This window comes from Dipodomys merriami, unplaced genomic scaffold, assembly GCF_024711535.1.
Source record: "Dipodomys merriami isolate MVZ:Mamm:240054 unplaced genomic scaffold, mDipMer1.0.p SCAF_1266, whole genome shotgun sequence".
Classification (NCBI taxonomy): domain Eukaryota; kingdom Metazoa; phylum Chordata; class Mammalia; order Rodentia; family Heteromyidae; genus Dipodomys; species Dipodomys merriami.
Genome location: NW_027202567.1, coordinates 34,089 through 49,092, shown reverse-complemented (window position 1 = coordinate 49,092; position 15,004 = coordinate 34,089). Strand labels below are relative to the sequence as shown.

Genomic DNA, 15,004 nt, shown 5'->3' with positions numbered 1-15,004 from the left:
GTATAACCCTGCTTTTACTATATTTGATGTCAGTATAACTTGTGTAGGAGATGGGAAAAAACAAGTCGTTTAAGGATACAGGTAGACCTGTTGCAACAATGAGAAGTACAAATTGTCATGTCGAAAACGAGCTTTACAATGTTGGTGGGGGGGCTAGCGGGGAGGATTGGGTGGGCAGATGGGGGGGAGGCTGGGAAGGGATGTTAAGTGTAAACAAAGGAGGAGGCTGCAATGCTTGATAAGAAATGTACACATTAACCTGCCCATGTAATTGTAACCCCTCTGTACAGTGTGTTCACAAAAAAATAAAAATAAAATAAAATAAATAAATAAGGAAAAAAAAGAAAGTTGAGAGCCAAGGTTCAAAGCCATTCTAGGCATGAAAATCAATGAGACGTTTTTCACCAATTAACCAGCAACAGGTAGGAAGCAGTAGAGCTCTACCCTTGAGTAAAACTCAAGTTTTAGCCCAGGAGTAGCATAAATGAAAAGAATTCTCATTTACTTTCCTGCCCAGGCTGGATTCAAACCACAAATGCTCAGATTTCAGCTATTTGAGCAGGTAGGATTATAGGTGTGAACCATATTTTTAAAATCTTGAATTGGCTCTAATATTTTTGTCCTTCTTTTCATTAATTTATTATTCTTTTTCACTTTTTCATAAGTTTGGGTCATCCAGCTTATTATTAGGGCTGGCCACTGTTTCTGAGGTTTTTGTTTTGAAGTTTTTTTTTGTGGATTTTTGTCCCAACCTGCAGGACGTCAATGAGGGCGATGAACCTAAACGAGAAGGAATGAAGGGACAAGAGACATGAAGAATGACAGCAAGACAGGGATTCTGATCAAGCTGCAAATTTTTATTTTTCACACAGGGGTATTTATATGCTTGGAATAAGGAAGCTTTTAAATTGGCCATTAAGGAAGCTTTTTCATTGGCCATAGCAGCTGCAGGATGTTTGCGTAGGGCAGGGTGAAAGGGTGGTCATTAGCAGCTGCAGGATGTTTGCATAAGGCAGGATGAAAGGGTCGGATTTCTGAGAGTGGTTCTGTAAACTCAGCCACAAGATGTTCCAGTGAGATAGTCAAGCCTATCTTCATGTTGAGAGACTCCTTTTGGATCTCAACAGATTTTTTTTTTTGAGCTTGTTATAGTACTTGAACTCCAGGCCTGGTCATTATTCCTAATTTTTTCTCAAGACTAGTAGGCTTCCCACCTCAAGACAGTTCAAATTGTGGCTCTTTATGTATTTTTCTTTCTTTCTGCATTTATTTTAGGTGATGCTCTTATGGTTTGTACTCAGGACTTGGGCATTTTTTTTTTGAGTTTTTGTTGTTGCTGTATTTTTTTTTTCTTCATTGCTGGTCTTAGGGCTTGAACATAGGGCCTTAGCTTTTGCTAGTCATAAAATCAGGGCAGAGCCACTGTGTCTGAGGTTTTTCCCTTTTCTTTCTCAAGACTAGCAGTGTCTATGGCTTGAGCCACAGATAAAGTTCTGGCTTTATTTATTTATTTATTTATTTTCATTTTTGTTGCTAGGGCTTCAACTCATGACATGGCCACTCTCCTGAGGCTTGAAGTCAGGGCAGGGCCATTGTGAATGAAGCATTTTTTGTATTGTTTATTCTCAAGGTTAGCATACTTTAACAGCTTGAGCAACAGCTGCATGAATGGCTTTGTTTATATAATGTTCTCTACCACCCCCACCAGGCAAAAGTTGTAAAGTTCATTTTTGAAATAATTTCTTGTACATCTCATTGTTGCAATAGGTCTAGCTGTAACCCTATTTAAACAATTTGTTTTTTCCCTTCACCTTCACAAATTACCCCAACATCAAATACAGTGAAAATGTGGGAGTTATTTATTTATTTGGTTCTGGTCCTAGGGCTGGAACACAGGGAGTGGTGACTCTTCCTAAACCTGAAATCAGGGCAAGGTCACTGTGCTGGAGTCTCTCTCCCGTGTCCTGAGCAAGGCTGGCAGGCTCCAAAACTTAAGCCACATTTCAACATCTGGCTTTGTAAAACAAATTTGGTGATTCATAAGGGGTAAGTTTCTTATGGAGGAGCTGGGAAGTGGCTCAGTGGTAAAGTACTTGCCTTGAGCTGAAGAGCTAAGGGACACCATCCAGAGCTGGAGTTCATGCCCCACAACCCACAAAAACGAAAAAAGAAAAGAAAAAAAAAGCTGAGTGCCAGTGGCTTACACCTGTAATCCTAGCTACTCAGGAGGGTGAGATCTGAGGATTGCAGTTCAAAGCCAGACTGGGAAGGAAAGTCCATGAGACAATTATCTCCACTAAATCACCAGAAAACCAGAAGTGGCCCTGTGGCTCAAGTGGTAGAGCACTAGCCTTGAGCTGAAGAGCTTAGGGACAGTGTGCACGCCGAGTTCAAGCCCCATGACCAACCAAAAAAAAAGAAAGATTCTCATGGGAAGACAGGGACATTAGCCAGGTTCTAAAATCAGAGTATGGTGATTCGAAGCCAGCCAGGGCAGGAAAGTTTTTGAGACTCTCATCTCCAATTAATCACCAAGAGCATGGAAGTAGAATAGTTCTAGTCTTGTGCAAAACAGCACAAGTTCAGGCCCCAGGACTAGCACACATAAAACCTAGTGTCATGGAGCTTCCTGCCCAGGTTGACTATGAACCACAATCCTAAAATTTCAGCTTCCAAAGTAGCTAGGATTATAGGCATGAGCCACTACTTAAAAATATTTCATTGACTTCTCTCTTCTTCTTTTGCCTTCTTATTATATTGTTCATTTCGTGTGTGTGTGTGTGTGTGTGTGTGTGTGTGTGTGTGTGTGTGTGTGTGTGTGTGTGTGTGTCCTGGTGCTTGTTCTAGACCTTGAACTCTGGAGCCTAGCCACAGTCTCTGAATTTGTTTTACTTTTATTTTTAATGCTGTTTCTAGGCTTTGTATTCAGGGCCTAGTCCCTGTCCCTGAGTCATTCTTTTGTTGCTGGTGGTGGTGGTCCTAGGGCTTGAACATAGGGCCTGGTCACTTCCTGGGTTTGAAACCAGGGCAGGTCCACTGTGTATGAGGGTTTTTGTTGTTCGTTTTCCCTCAAAGCAAGCAGTCTCTGTGGCTTGAGCCACACAGATCAACTTCTGGATTCTTTTACTTTTTGGCAGTTCATGGAAGATAAAAATCTCATAGAATATAAGAGTACTGTATCAGCAACTGAAATCTGAGGATTGGGGTTGAAAGCCCGGGCAGGTAAGTCCGTAAAACTTATCTCCATTTCATCCCCCAAAGAAAGGAAGTGGTAGAATGCTACCTTTAAGAAAAAAGAATTTCTATTTCAAGCCCTGGGTTCAAGACCCCTACCTGATACATACTCACAAACTCGTAAGGGACTTTTCTGCCTGGGATGCCTTGGAACCCAGATCTTCAAATTCTGTCTTTTGTGTAGCTTGAGCTCCAGGTGTAAACCACCAATTCTCTTGGCTTTTGTGCTCATCTTCCACTCTGATTTTTATTTGTGTTTTGTATTTAATTGATTAATTATTAGTAGTCCTACCCTATGTATCTGGGCCTGGTCACTGTTATTTTGCTTTTTCATTCAAGGCTGTTGCTTTACCACTTGAACCACAGCTCTACTTCTGGCATTTTTGCTGGTTAGTTGGAGATTAGAGCCTCATGGAATTTCCTGCCCAGGTGGGCTTTTAACCACCATCCTGAGATTTCATGCTCCTAACTGGGATTACATGTCAGCCACCAAAAAGTGCCTGGCTCACTCAATTTTAATATTCTTTTTTTTTGTGGTTGGTCATGGGGCTTGAACTCTGGGTCTGGGCTCTGTCCCTCAGCTCTTCAGTTCAAAGCTAGCGCTCGACCACTTGAGCCACAGAGCCACTTCCAGCTTTTTTCTTTTTTGCTATATGGTGCTGAGGAATCAAACCCAGGGCCTCATGCATGCAAGGCAAGAGCTCTACCACTGAGCCAACTTCCCAGCCCTCAATTTTAATATTCTTAATAGGCTCTTACAGTCTTTTTATTCACATGATGATGATGATGATGATGATGATGATGATGATGATGATGATGATGATGATGTGCTGGTCATAGGTTTGAAATCAGGGCATGGGTGCTGTCCATGATCTTCCAGTTGAACCTCAGCTCAAGTCCTGGACTTTTCTTTATTTCTTTTTGCTTCTTTCTTGGTGGTTAATTTGAGAGAATTGTCTCATAAAAAACCTTGGCACTACTCAGAAGGTTGAAATCTGAGGATTGTGTTTTCAAGCCAGTCCTGACAAGAAAGTCCAAAACACCCTTTTCTTTTTCTTTTTGTTGTTGTTGTTGTAATGACAAAGGTGAGGTGCAGTGGAGTTGCAGTTTCATTAACAGGTAAAAAGGATGTTTGCTTTTGAGCAATAGCCTCCCAAAGTACACTGCCTCCTGACTAGGGATGGTCCACTGATGGTTAGAATGACTTGTCTTCCTTCTATGACCCTATTACCCTGGTAACCGATTGTTTACAAAGATGTGATCCTGACACCTTAGCAACATGAGAAGGGACAATATCATTCCTAGGTTGGGATGAAAACCAAGTGGATCCCCCCATTTGGTGTGCTGCCTCGCTCTGGGGGGCCAGGATGATAGTGCACCCTTCTGTGAAGAAGGAAAATGACTTGAACAATTCTGTACTCTTTGTTCATTTCTGACAGATGAGGGCTGTGGATAAATTCATGGACTCACCTAGGGACAAGCAGGGAATTTTCTAGGATCTCCATTGTGTCTAGGAAGGAAGGGCCTCAGGTTTTGCTGCAGAGAGATGCATCCTACAGTGCGGTTGCAGCAGCCCTGGCTTGCTCCAATGCCAGTGATTTCACAGATCAGCAATATACCTGGACCCAGGAAATGTCACCTTATGCAGATGAAATAACTCTCAGGACATCTGTCCTGATGACCATGGAAGCCTATGCCAGTGCAAGCGTTGGTGACACAATTCTGCTCATGTGGCTGGGAGTATGGAAGTGGCACAGGTGTGGATTTGAGGTGTTGGATAGCACACGTGGTGTATGCTTTCTGCTCTGCCCACCACATGAGTAAAGGCAATGCTGGATTCTGTCTGAATTTAACTGGGGTCTGAGGGACTGTGGATTTTCTGGGATGCCAAAACTCCCAGGGGGACATAGGTTGAGCTGGACTAGGTGAAAGGGAGTGAAGGAAACCTCCAGAAAGAAGGAAGTCTTGATTCTCTTTAAAAGTTCCTTTAATGCTTAAATTTTAATGAAAACGGGAAATAAATGGAAAAAGTGATTCTAGATCTCAGTTTCCTGAATAGCTAGCATAACAGGTGTGACACTAGTACCCAACTCACTCTTTTGTATCTATTGAGTTTATTAGGTTCTAGACACTGTAGCAAGGAAAAAAAGAAAAGCTTTGTTTTGAAGGTCTATGCCTTTGTGTGTGGGGTTGGGAGAGGGTAGGGAATGTATACACATAAATATGTTTAAATATATGATGGAAAAAATATATTGAGTGATGTGCTAGGGAGGAATGTTAGCAATTTGCAGTGATGTATGAGTTCAGAAAAGCCTCATGTGGTAAAGTGACTTAGAAGAGATCAAGGCAACTCATCCAGGCCCCAGAATCAGGTAGAGTCATGAGCTCGAAGTATGAGCACCTACACCTGGGTCCCCTCCCATTTCTGGAGTTCCCTCCATACAACTGGCCCCTCCCTCTCTCTGCCCAGACCCACCTGGACTCCCATCTACCTCACTTCCTTTTCCCTCAGATCCTCCTGCTACCAGGATAGTGATGGAGGTCATGTGCTCCCTCTTGGGGGAAATATCGCTTCTCTAATAAACCTTGTAATAATCTTTCTCCTTTGCCTTCCTGCTTCTGCATGGTCCCCTTGCATGGATTTTTGTCTAATCCTCTTACATTGGTCGCCCCTGTGGGGATAGGCTCCCCAGTGGGTTTGATCCTCCCTCCACTTCGGAAGGAGGTTCAACCAGCTTCCCTGGGACCTATGCTGAGATCCTATACGCCAGCCACCAGAGGACCACCAAGGTAACTTTCTCCTGACTGAGCGCTCTACCAGCCCATCCAACACTGCTAATTAAGTCCCACTCCAGGGTAAGTGAAAAGTTTATCTGAGGTCTGCGTTTCTGATTCTGATATCTCAGTGGTAAGGGTACCTGGGCCTCTGTGACTTACCGAGCCCCCCTTCCCCTCATCAGAGCCAAACCTTGGCCAAGTGCCAGGGGCCTACCTTGGCCCAAGGACCCCTCCTCCATGGCCCAAGGAATGCAAATGGACAAACATGAAGACATTCTCCACTGGCAGGGCCACCACCCCCTTTAGGAGCCAACCTGTACTGTGGAGAACACTCTAATATAGGCCCATGGCATCAGGTCCGTTACCATGGGAAGGACACTAAATTTCTTTACATTAAGGCCACCTGGGCCTTGGAGGGCTTCTGAGCCCCTTCAATCAAATTTTGCCCCAAATTTAAAACTCCACTTCTGCGAGTGCTTGGGCAGATAGCTCTGGCTCTCTCTCTCTCCCTCTCTCCCTCTCTTCCTCTCTCCCTCTCCCTCTTTCCCTCTCCCTTGCAACTGAAGGTAAAAGTATGGATGAGTTTAAGTTTAAACTCCTCCTCTGTGTACTGCTTTTGCAGTTTCCCCTCCTCTGCAGTCTCCCCTGTGAGGCCCTCCCCTCTTTTGCGGCCTCCCCCACAAGGCACCCTCACTTCTTTGCCCTTCCCCACGAGGCACCCTCACTCCTGCGGCCTCCCAGTGAGGTATACTCCTTTTTGCAGCCTCTTCTGTGAGGCCCCCACCCCTGAAGGACTTCATCTGTGAGGTCCCCACTGCTCTGCGGGACCCCTCCTCTGCCTTTGTAGTGGGGGTGGAAGCTGAAGCTCCAGTTTTGCCAGAAACAATGCATAAAGCATAAAGTGACTCCATTTAGGGTATCATCTCTTATTCTTTTCCATGGTTTTCCATGGTCAGGACTGACTTTGTCCTGGCCATTGTCTCAACATCCATTGCTGGGATAGCTTGTCCCGGTTGGCATTTACGGTTTGGACTCAAGGCCTGGGCACTGTCCCTGAGTCCTTCTGTTCCAGGCTAATGCTCTACTACTTAGAGTCACAATGCCACTTTCAGCCTTTGGCTGGATAGTCCTGGTTCTGTGCTGATTAGTAGGGAGATGGAGTTTTAGAAGGATTTTTTTTGTGCCCAAGATGGCTTTGAACTTTCTTACAAAAGCTCTTTTTATTTCCAGCTAAAGCAACAAGGAGATCAATGAGATGGAGGTTACCTATAACTTGTTAACAATTGACTAACAATTACTTGTCAGAGATTTTTAAAAGAAAGCCCAGTAGATGCTTTTAACCTGAGACTGATTGGCACTCTAAGTACAGCCCACTGCCTCTGGGTAGCCTGTTTAAAGTGGCTTATAGACAACATTTAACCTATAACAAATGTACAGGCCTTTTCTTGGGCTACAGCAGCATAGCCTGTTTAACACCCTGGTTTATAAAAGCATTTTCTGTCTGGCAGAGGAATGCCTACCTATGTAGGCCTTTAGACAGATCTCAATAGGAACATAATCTCAGCTTTACAAGCTTTTCAACAGATGAATTTAACCAGCTCAAAAGTTACTGCCAATTAGGACTTTGAGCAGATACAGGGGTTTTGGGATTTACATTCTACAATCTTAGCTTTTACTACCCACTATCACAGATCTCTGGAAAGTTTTGCCCAGTTACACCAACATGGGTGATAGGAATGTTTAAAAACTTATCTTTCCATGACTTTCTGGCTTGATCAATTTTTTGGAAGACAAAGCTCAAGTAACTCAGGACCTGATACCACTTTTGTCATCCAAACATTTGTTTGTAATTGCCTCTGAATGTTTTAACATTGTCAGGGTCCCTGGAGTGCCTTTCTTATGTTGGGATAAATACATCTTTGGCACTTTCCTTGGTCAGTCGCCGGACTTGAACTCAGGGTTTGAGTACTGTCCCTCAGCTCTCCAGCTCAGGACTAGCACTTGGCCACTTTAAACTCCAAAACAACTCAGCTTTGAGCACTCTGTTGGCAGATTAGAGATGACAATCTCACAGGGACTTTAGTCTGCCTGTGCCTGGACTGGCTTCGAACGACAGATCAATGAGTTGTTTTTTTTTTTTTTACAAACAGTCACTTTGAAAAGACCCCAGACCCCAGAATACGTTCATCCATTGAGCTCTTTAAGAAAAACCACTGCCCCTTCCCCTACATAGCTAAGAGAGCAAGCAGGACGCAGGCAAGTCATTAACCACTGAGTCACCGCCTGCAGACCTCAGCATGACTCTAACACATGCCCTAAAACCAGGCATTCCTGAAAAATAGCCGACCCTCCCGTCCCTTCCTGTAAAACTTAGCTATAATGGCAGGGTAGGTCAGGAGGTAATAAATCACTTGTCAAAATTAGGGAACGAACAGTTTCGGTGCATGACGACCAGCACAGACTTGCCGGGGCAAGTACCGACACGTCAGCTTTCCCCCAACCCCACCTGCCCCATCTGGCCAGCTTAACCTGACCAATCCCCACCCTGAGCGTAATTTGAAATTAACCAATCAATACTCTGTAACCAAGCATCTTGCTTCTGTAACCTTGCTTCTGCTGTCCATAAAAAGAGGGTGCTTTCAAGCACTCGGCGCGCAAGTCTCCCGATAGACTATGTCGCCCCGGGTACCCGTGTAACCGGTTCTCAGACATTCAACCCGAACCTTGTGGATCTCGAGGTTGAGTGCACCTGGGAGCCGAGGGCTTGCCCAAATAAACCTCTTGCTGATTGCATCCGCACAAGTGGTCTCGTTGTTCCTTGGGGAAGGGTCTCTTCTGATTGAAGGACACCCCACGCCGGGGGTCTTTCAACTTTTACTCCAATTAAAAGCAACAAAGATGGTCATTGGAAGTAGTTTTATAAGCATGGTTTTACTTATTAAATTACATTTGACAAACGTGTCCTATCTTTTACTGTGGGCCTTCCGGCAACTGTTACAAAAAACTTTAGGGGCAAACCTGAATAATCCTATTTTTTTTTTTTTTTACTTTGAAATAAACCTTTAGGAAAATTTTATCTTTTAAACTTGTCTGGGAGGTCAGCCACTCCCCACAACTTCTCAAATTTTTACAAGGGGGATGTCATTTTAAATCCTTTTTGTGAAGTTATGTTAATTTGCATTTAAATGCATCATTGAAACACTGGGCTGTATATTCTTTGCCTGTAGGCTGTCCTGTGGGCAGTGAATAGAAAGAGTGGCCATATTTTTTTTCTGCAGTCTGAGTTACATTTAGGAATTTACCTCCAATTGTAAAATAGTATAGAAATCAATTTCTATCCTTTGCTCATACACCCTGTATGGTCTAACTTCTGGCGATTAACATTTACAGAACCAAATATCTAATGTGGCTTGTGTTTTACCCTTAATTAACAGGCTTTTGGTCATGTAAGATGAAGCAAGGCCAGAGTCTGAGAGAGACTGTGGCATCTCCCAGCATGTATGGACTGTTGCACCTCCTGTTGGTAACCTGCAATATTTCTACATATACTGGTTAGAGACCTGGTTTACATTGTCTTTTGCAGGCTGGTGCCACTGGTTTAGGCAGCTGTGCCTGGGCATAGTCACTCTGCTCCCTTGATCTTAATTGAAGTTGATCGGCACACAGGGGAGAAAACAGAGAATGAAACCCTTAGCTTTAGTTTACTAGCCATGGTCAGTGTACAATAGTTAACTCTTAGCATAGATGGACATAGGAATGACATAATTCACAGCCAACTTAGTTACCAATTTCATTTACTTTGTAAAGGACATTGTCTTTTTTAAGTCCTTTTCCAAGGTCTTTTAAAACTGCCTGTTTTTTCTTTGGCTTAGTCAGGTCACAAAGTTTTAAAGCAATTTAGATTAATTCACAGCTTCCATTGACAAAGATTTTTAGTAGGCAGAGTAACCTTGAAACCATAATCACTTACATATAGTCAAATAAGACACAGACAGACATGTTTGTGCACAGATTATAGAGCATGCTTAGATTTTAAAATAGACTTTTAAAGTTTTGAAATTTTAGTGGAACTACTTTTCTAATTATGAAGGAACCATGTGGTCAGTTTAAAATACAAAACTTTGCCAACAAGAAACCAAATGAACAGGAGGCAATAGGAACATACACTTGGCCTAGCATAATGGCACCACAGGACAGGGGAGGGGGAAGGGGTAGTACCAAGCTGAAGTACCAAGATGCCAATTTGGCACATCCACCACTTGCTCAGTGCTAGAGAGAAGATTAATACACTTTTGGTAATATCCAAACTTGTTGGCCTTTATTTCGGTGAGTTTAGACTTAAACTCACCCATTTTCTATCTAATGAGTAGAAACAAGCAATTACTGGTTACATTCTTCCAGGGCTTAACCAACGCGTTTAGCATATGAAATACTTGTGAAAGAGGTTACAAGCAGGTAATTTTGGCAAGAGGGAGAGTTTAAGGGGAGGGGGAGAGAGAGAGAGAGAGGTACTTGCTCAAGCACTCTCAGAAGTGGAGTTTTAAATCTGGGCCAAATTTAACTGATGGGGAACCAACAGCCCTCCAAGGCCAGGTGGCCTTAATGTAAAGAAATTTAGTGTCCTTCCCATGGTAAGTGACCTGAAGCCATTTGCCTACAGTAGAGTGTCCTCTACAGTGCAGGTTGGCTCCTGAATAGGTGGTGGCCCCACCAGTGGAGACTGTCCTTATGTTGGTCCAAGGTGGGTCCTTGGGCCATGGTAGGCCCCTAGTGGCTAATTCTAGCACTTGGCCAAGTTTTTGGTCAGATGGTGAGGGTGGGGCTCAGTTAGCCCAGAAAGGCTCAGGTGGCCTTACCACTGATATTGGAATCAGAAACCCCGACCTCGGACAAACTTGTCACTTACCCTGGAGTGGGAATTAATTAGTGGGGCTGGATGGGCTGGTAGAGCGCTCAGTCAGGAGGAAGTTACCTTGATGGTCCTCTGGTGACTGGAGTGAAGGATCTCAGAATAGGTCCCAGGGAAGCTGGTTGAACTCCCTTCTGAGGTGCAGGGGGAGCAAATGCACTGGGGAACCTATCCCAGTATGGAGCCACCAATGAAAGAGGATCAGACACATCCATCCTATGGGACCATGCAGAGGCAGGCAGGCAAAGGAGAAAGATTACAAGGTTTATTAGAGGAGCCATATTTCCCCCAAGAGGGAGCACATGACCTCCATCACCATCCTGGTAGCAGAAGTATCTGAGAGAAAAGGAAGTGAGGTAGATAGGAGTTCTGGTGGGTCTGGGTGGAGAGAGGGAGAGGCCAGTTGTATGGAGGGAACTCCAGAAATGGGAGGGGGCCCAGATGTGGGTGGAGCTGAGGACCAAAGGTGAGCAATCTACAAACTGCAGTTCAAAGCCAGTCCAGGCAGAGAAAGATTATCATCTCTAACTAGCCAGCAGAGTGCCAAAAAAGTGGGCAGAGTTGCTTTGGAGTCCGAAGTGGCAAAGCGCAATCCTTGTACTGGAGAGCTGAAAAACAGCACTCAGGCACTAAGTTCAAGTCCAGTGACCAAGGGAAATGTCAAGGTTGCATTTACCCTAACATAGAAAGAGGCACTGCTGGGACTTTGGCAATAATGTTTGGCTCTTCTAAAATTGATCAGAGCTGGAGGTCATGGCAAGCTAGTTTATAAGCATGCATAACTGGGCAAAAACTTGTCAACCATTTGTAATAGTTGGCTGTAAAAGGCTGAGTTTGTGAAATGTGGGGAATAGCTTAAATCCAAACTGCTCTGTATGTGCTTAAGACCCTAATTGGCAGTAAATTCTGGGCTGACACTAACCAAATAAATTTGTTTAAGAATAAAATATGAAATTGTTAGGACCAGATCGAAAGTAAACAGATAGGGTATTAATTAGAACAAGGAAGGAGAAAATTCAAATTTAACTGAGACAAATAAGTCCCAGGTAAGCAGAGAAACATTGGTATAAACACCAAAATAAAACAAAATTGTGGTCTGATAATTACTAAAAAGATCATTTATATCAGGATTTAGACCAAATGTTAAATTTTCAAAGATAAGGGCTTAAGTAGAGAGTTAAGCACCAGGAGCTACACTAAACATCTGTATGCCAAAGGATGGGCTGTCCCACCTAGGCTATTTGAGGAGCTAAACAATGCTTTCGCCCATTTGGGGAGGTAATGTTTTCCTAGAATTTCAAGGTAAGACTTGTCCCACCTCCAGGCCTTGAAGCTGGGTACAATGCCCCCATCTCCAGCCTAGATACCAGGATGTCTACAGGCAGTTGTTTGGACTCAACCACCCTATTTGCCTTAATGCAATTTGTAATCACTAACTGTTAGTTCTGCTTTTATAACTTGTTTGTCAATTACAAAACTGCCACTGAACACCTACAAGTGGAACTTCTTATGGATCTTACCTTTAAACATCCTAGACTATTTAAATCTTTTACAAACCAAAGTACTAAACAGGCTATGCTGCTATAGCCCCCCCCCCCAACAGGGTCCATACAGCTATTAAAAGTTAAAAAATTATGTCTAAACTCTAGTTTGGAATAAAATGTAATTAGTAAAAAGTTGTCACCTTGACAAACTACCCCACACCATATTATAAAAGCCAGTGTACAACCAGAAAAATATTAGGGGAGTTTACTAAAGTTAGTCCCTAGGAAAACTTCTTTAATCAACCTGTGTAGACTAATGCCAACTGTTTACACACCCATAAAACATTTAAGCTTCAATTATAAAAAAAAAAAAAAACGAAAAAGGGGAATCCCCAAGGGAAACTTTTGCCTTCACCTTATTTAAATTTTTAAAATTTCACTCAAAGTGATCCTTTCACTAAAGCTGAAAAGCATTTTATCCCTCTAGCACCACCTCACTATCTATTCCCATATGGTTTAAAAAATTTAATCAATGAAGACTAAGAGTAATGCCCCATAAGGGAAAACAGTGTTTCTATCATTCCAGATGGATCCACTGGCAACATCTGGGTCCCTTTTTGACTCATCCGACCTCCAGAGAAGCAAAAACAACACAACACAACCCTGAGGAAGAAGATCTAGTACGCAGCTTCGCAGACCTAAGCTTTAAGTCCCGAGGAAGCCATCATCCTTATCTTAAGAAAACCAGCTTGACCCCACCAACATGGGGTCAGAATAAGGTGTTGACACAAGACCGAAGCCACCCTGGTCAGTACAAAAACCCCTAGAATACCTGAATATCTGTTTTGGCCGTGATTGCACTGCTTGTGAATACATCTGCAGTGAACATGCATATTGGGCCTATGTCCCTCACCCACCATTGTTAAAATTAGTGGATTAGCTAGACCAAGGTCCGGTGGCGTATACAAATGACAGCACGTATTTTCCGCCACCATGGGATCATGCAGACCCTACTCATCCAGGTGAGGAAGGAATACCTTATATTATTTCCTTAGGATTTGAGTCTTTACCACTGTGTTTAGGGACATCACCTTGCTTACCAACCAGAAGACAGGTATGGGCATACATCTTGCCTGATGATAAGATCAACAATCATATGGGGCTATTCAGAACAAGTTCCTTAAATTTTATTGGTCAGGATCATTCTTATACAAATAAGACTGGGCAACCACCTAACCTAGTATGCCAGGACATTAATTATTGAATTGGGTTTATGTTTCTATTCAGTGGTCTCAGTGTCAAAACCCTAGAGGAAAGATTATACAGCATAATGATAACATCTCATTTATAGATTGAGGTCCTCATGGATGTTTCATTGCCAATTATTCTGAAAAGCATGTTGGTGATTGGTATACTAATAATTCTTCTGACGGTGACGTCTATACAATGGAGTTATAAATCATGTAGAACCCATTGGCTTGCTCACCTGACATGATGGAGGCCTTGTGCCTCGTAGGCCACATATAAATTTCAGGGGACACTTAGGGCCTGAGCAGTGGCATTTATAAAACTTGCCACCCAATTTTATACAACTCAGAATTGGATTGGTCACTTTACTAGGGCCCATGAGGCAAATTATACATTTTACAGGAACCATTCTTCTACTGTACAGGGTTGTATTAAACTTTCCTATGTACTAGCCCACAGGGACAGTGTCAATCAATGAGAACCCACGCAGCCAGGACTCTTTACATGCTTAAATCATACTATTTCTTTTAATATGCCTTCTCAGTCTCTCTTGATATTAAGATCTCGCTTAGGGGTCTGGGTGCCTGTTAACCTCACCCGACCTTGGCAGGAGAGCCCCACTGTTGGTTTGTTGAAAGGAGTCTTCCAGCAACTGCTGAAGAGAACTAGGAGATTCCTGGGTCTGAGTGTAGCTGTGATCCTTGAAATGATTGCTATCACCATGACTGCTGCGACTGCTGGAGTGGCCCTGCATTCCTCCATCCAAACCAAGGACTTTGTAGAGAAGTGGCTGGACTGTCACCAGCTATGGACTCATCAGCACAATATTAAACAGGACATTGATTCCCGTCTGAACACACTGCAACACAGGGTGCAGTGGATGGGAGACTAGATAATTGATCTGCAGAAACAGCTAACCTTCAAGTGTGATTAGAGCTCAATAAACTGTGCATCACTCCTACTTGATTCAACACTTCTAACATTACTTGGCAGGGACTTCACTACCACCTGCCAGTCTTGCAAGGAAATTTGACTTGGGACATCCACTAGTTACAGCAGGAAGTCATTGAGACTTTCTTGGCACAACTCCCTGGGGTGGGATATGAAGGTCTGGCTGAGGGAATTGCATCTGTGCTAAACCAATTGGACCCTCGTACCTGGTGGCACAGTTTTAAACATAGTGTTTCTACAGATCGATTGCATTATGTCTTGTCAAGATATTGCTGTCTACATTCCAAAATAGTTTCTGCAAATCCCTCCTGCAAAGGATCTCTTGCTTACAGTTGTACTTAAAAAACAAAAAAGGGGGGAGATGTCAGAGGCATTGACTGGCATAACCCCATTTGTTGCT

General features: G+C 43.3%; 1 long non-coding RNA gene across 5 annotated transcripts in view; it reads left to right on the top strand.

Annotated features, from left to right (window-relative positions):
- The window catches only part of LOC138824133 (uncharacterized), a 34,160-nt gene extending 19,364 nt beyond the window's left edge, over window positions 1-14,796 (top strand). For 3 of the 5 annotated variants that reach the window (XR_011371013.1, XR_011371014.1, XR_011371011.1), the window contains 4 exons: window positions 1,884-2,046; window positions 3,138-3,222; window positions 12,992-13,212; window positions 14,264-14,796. This is a non-coding gene — a long non-coding RNA (uncharacterized lncRNA). Of the gene's footprint in view, window positions 1-758; window positions 1,701-1,883; window positions 2,047-3,137; window positions 3,223-12,991; window positions 13,213-14,263 lie in introns of those variants that run through there. The other 2 variants (XR_011371012.1, XR_011371015.1) reach the window with 2 other exon arrangements.
- Window positions 14,797-15,004: the final 208 nt, after the last annotated feature.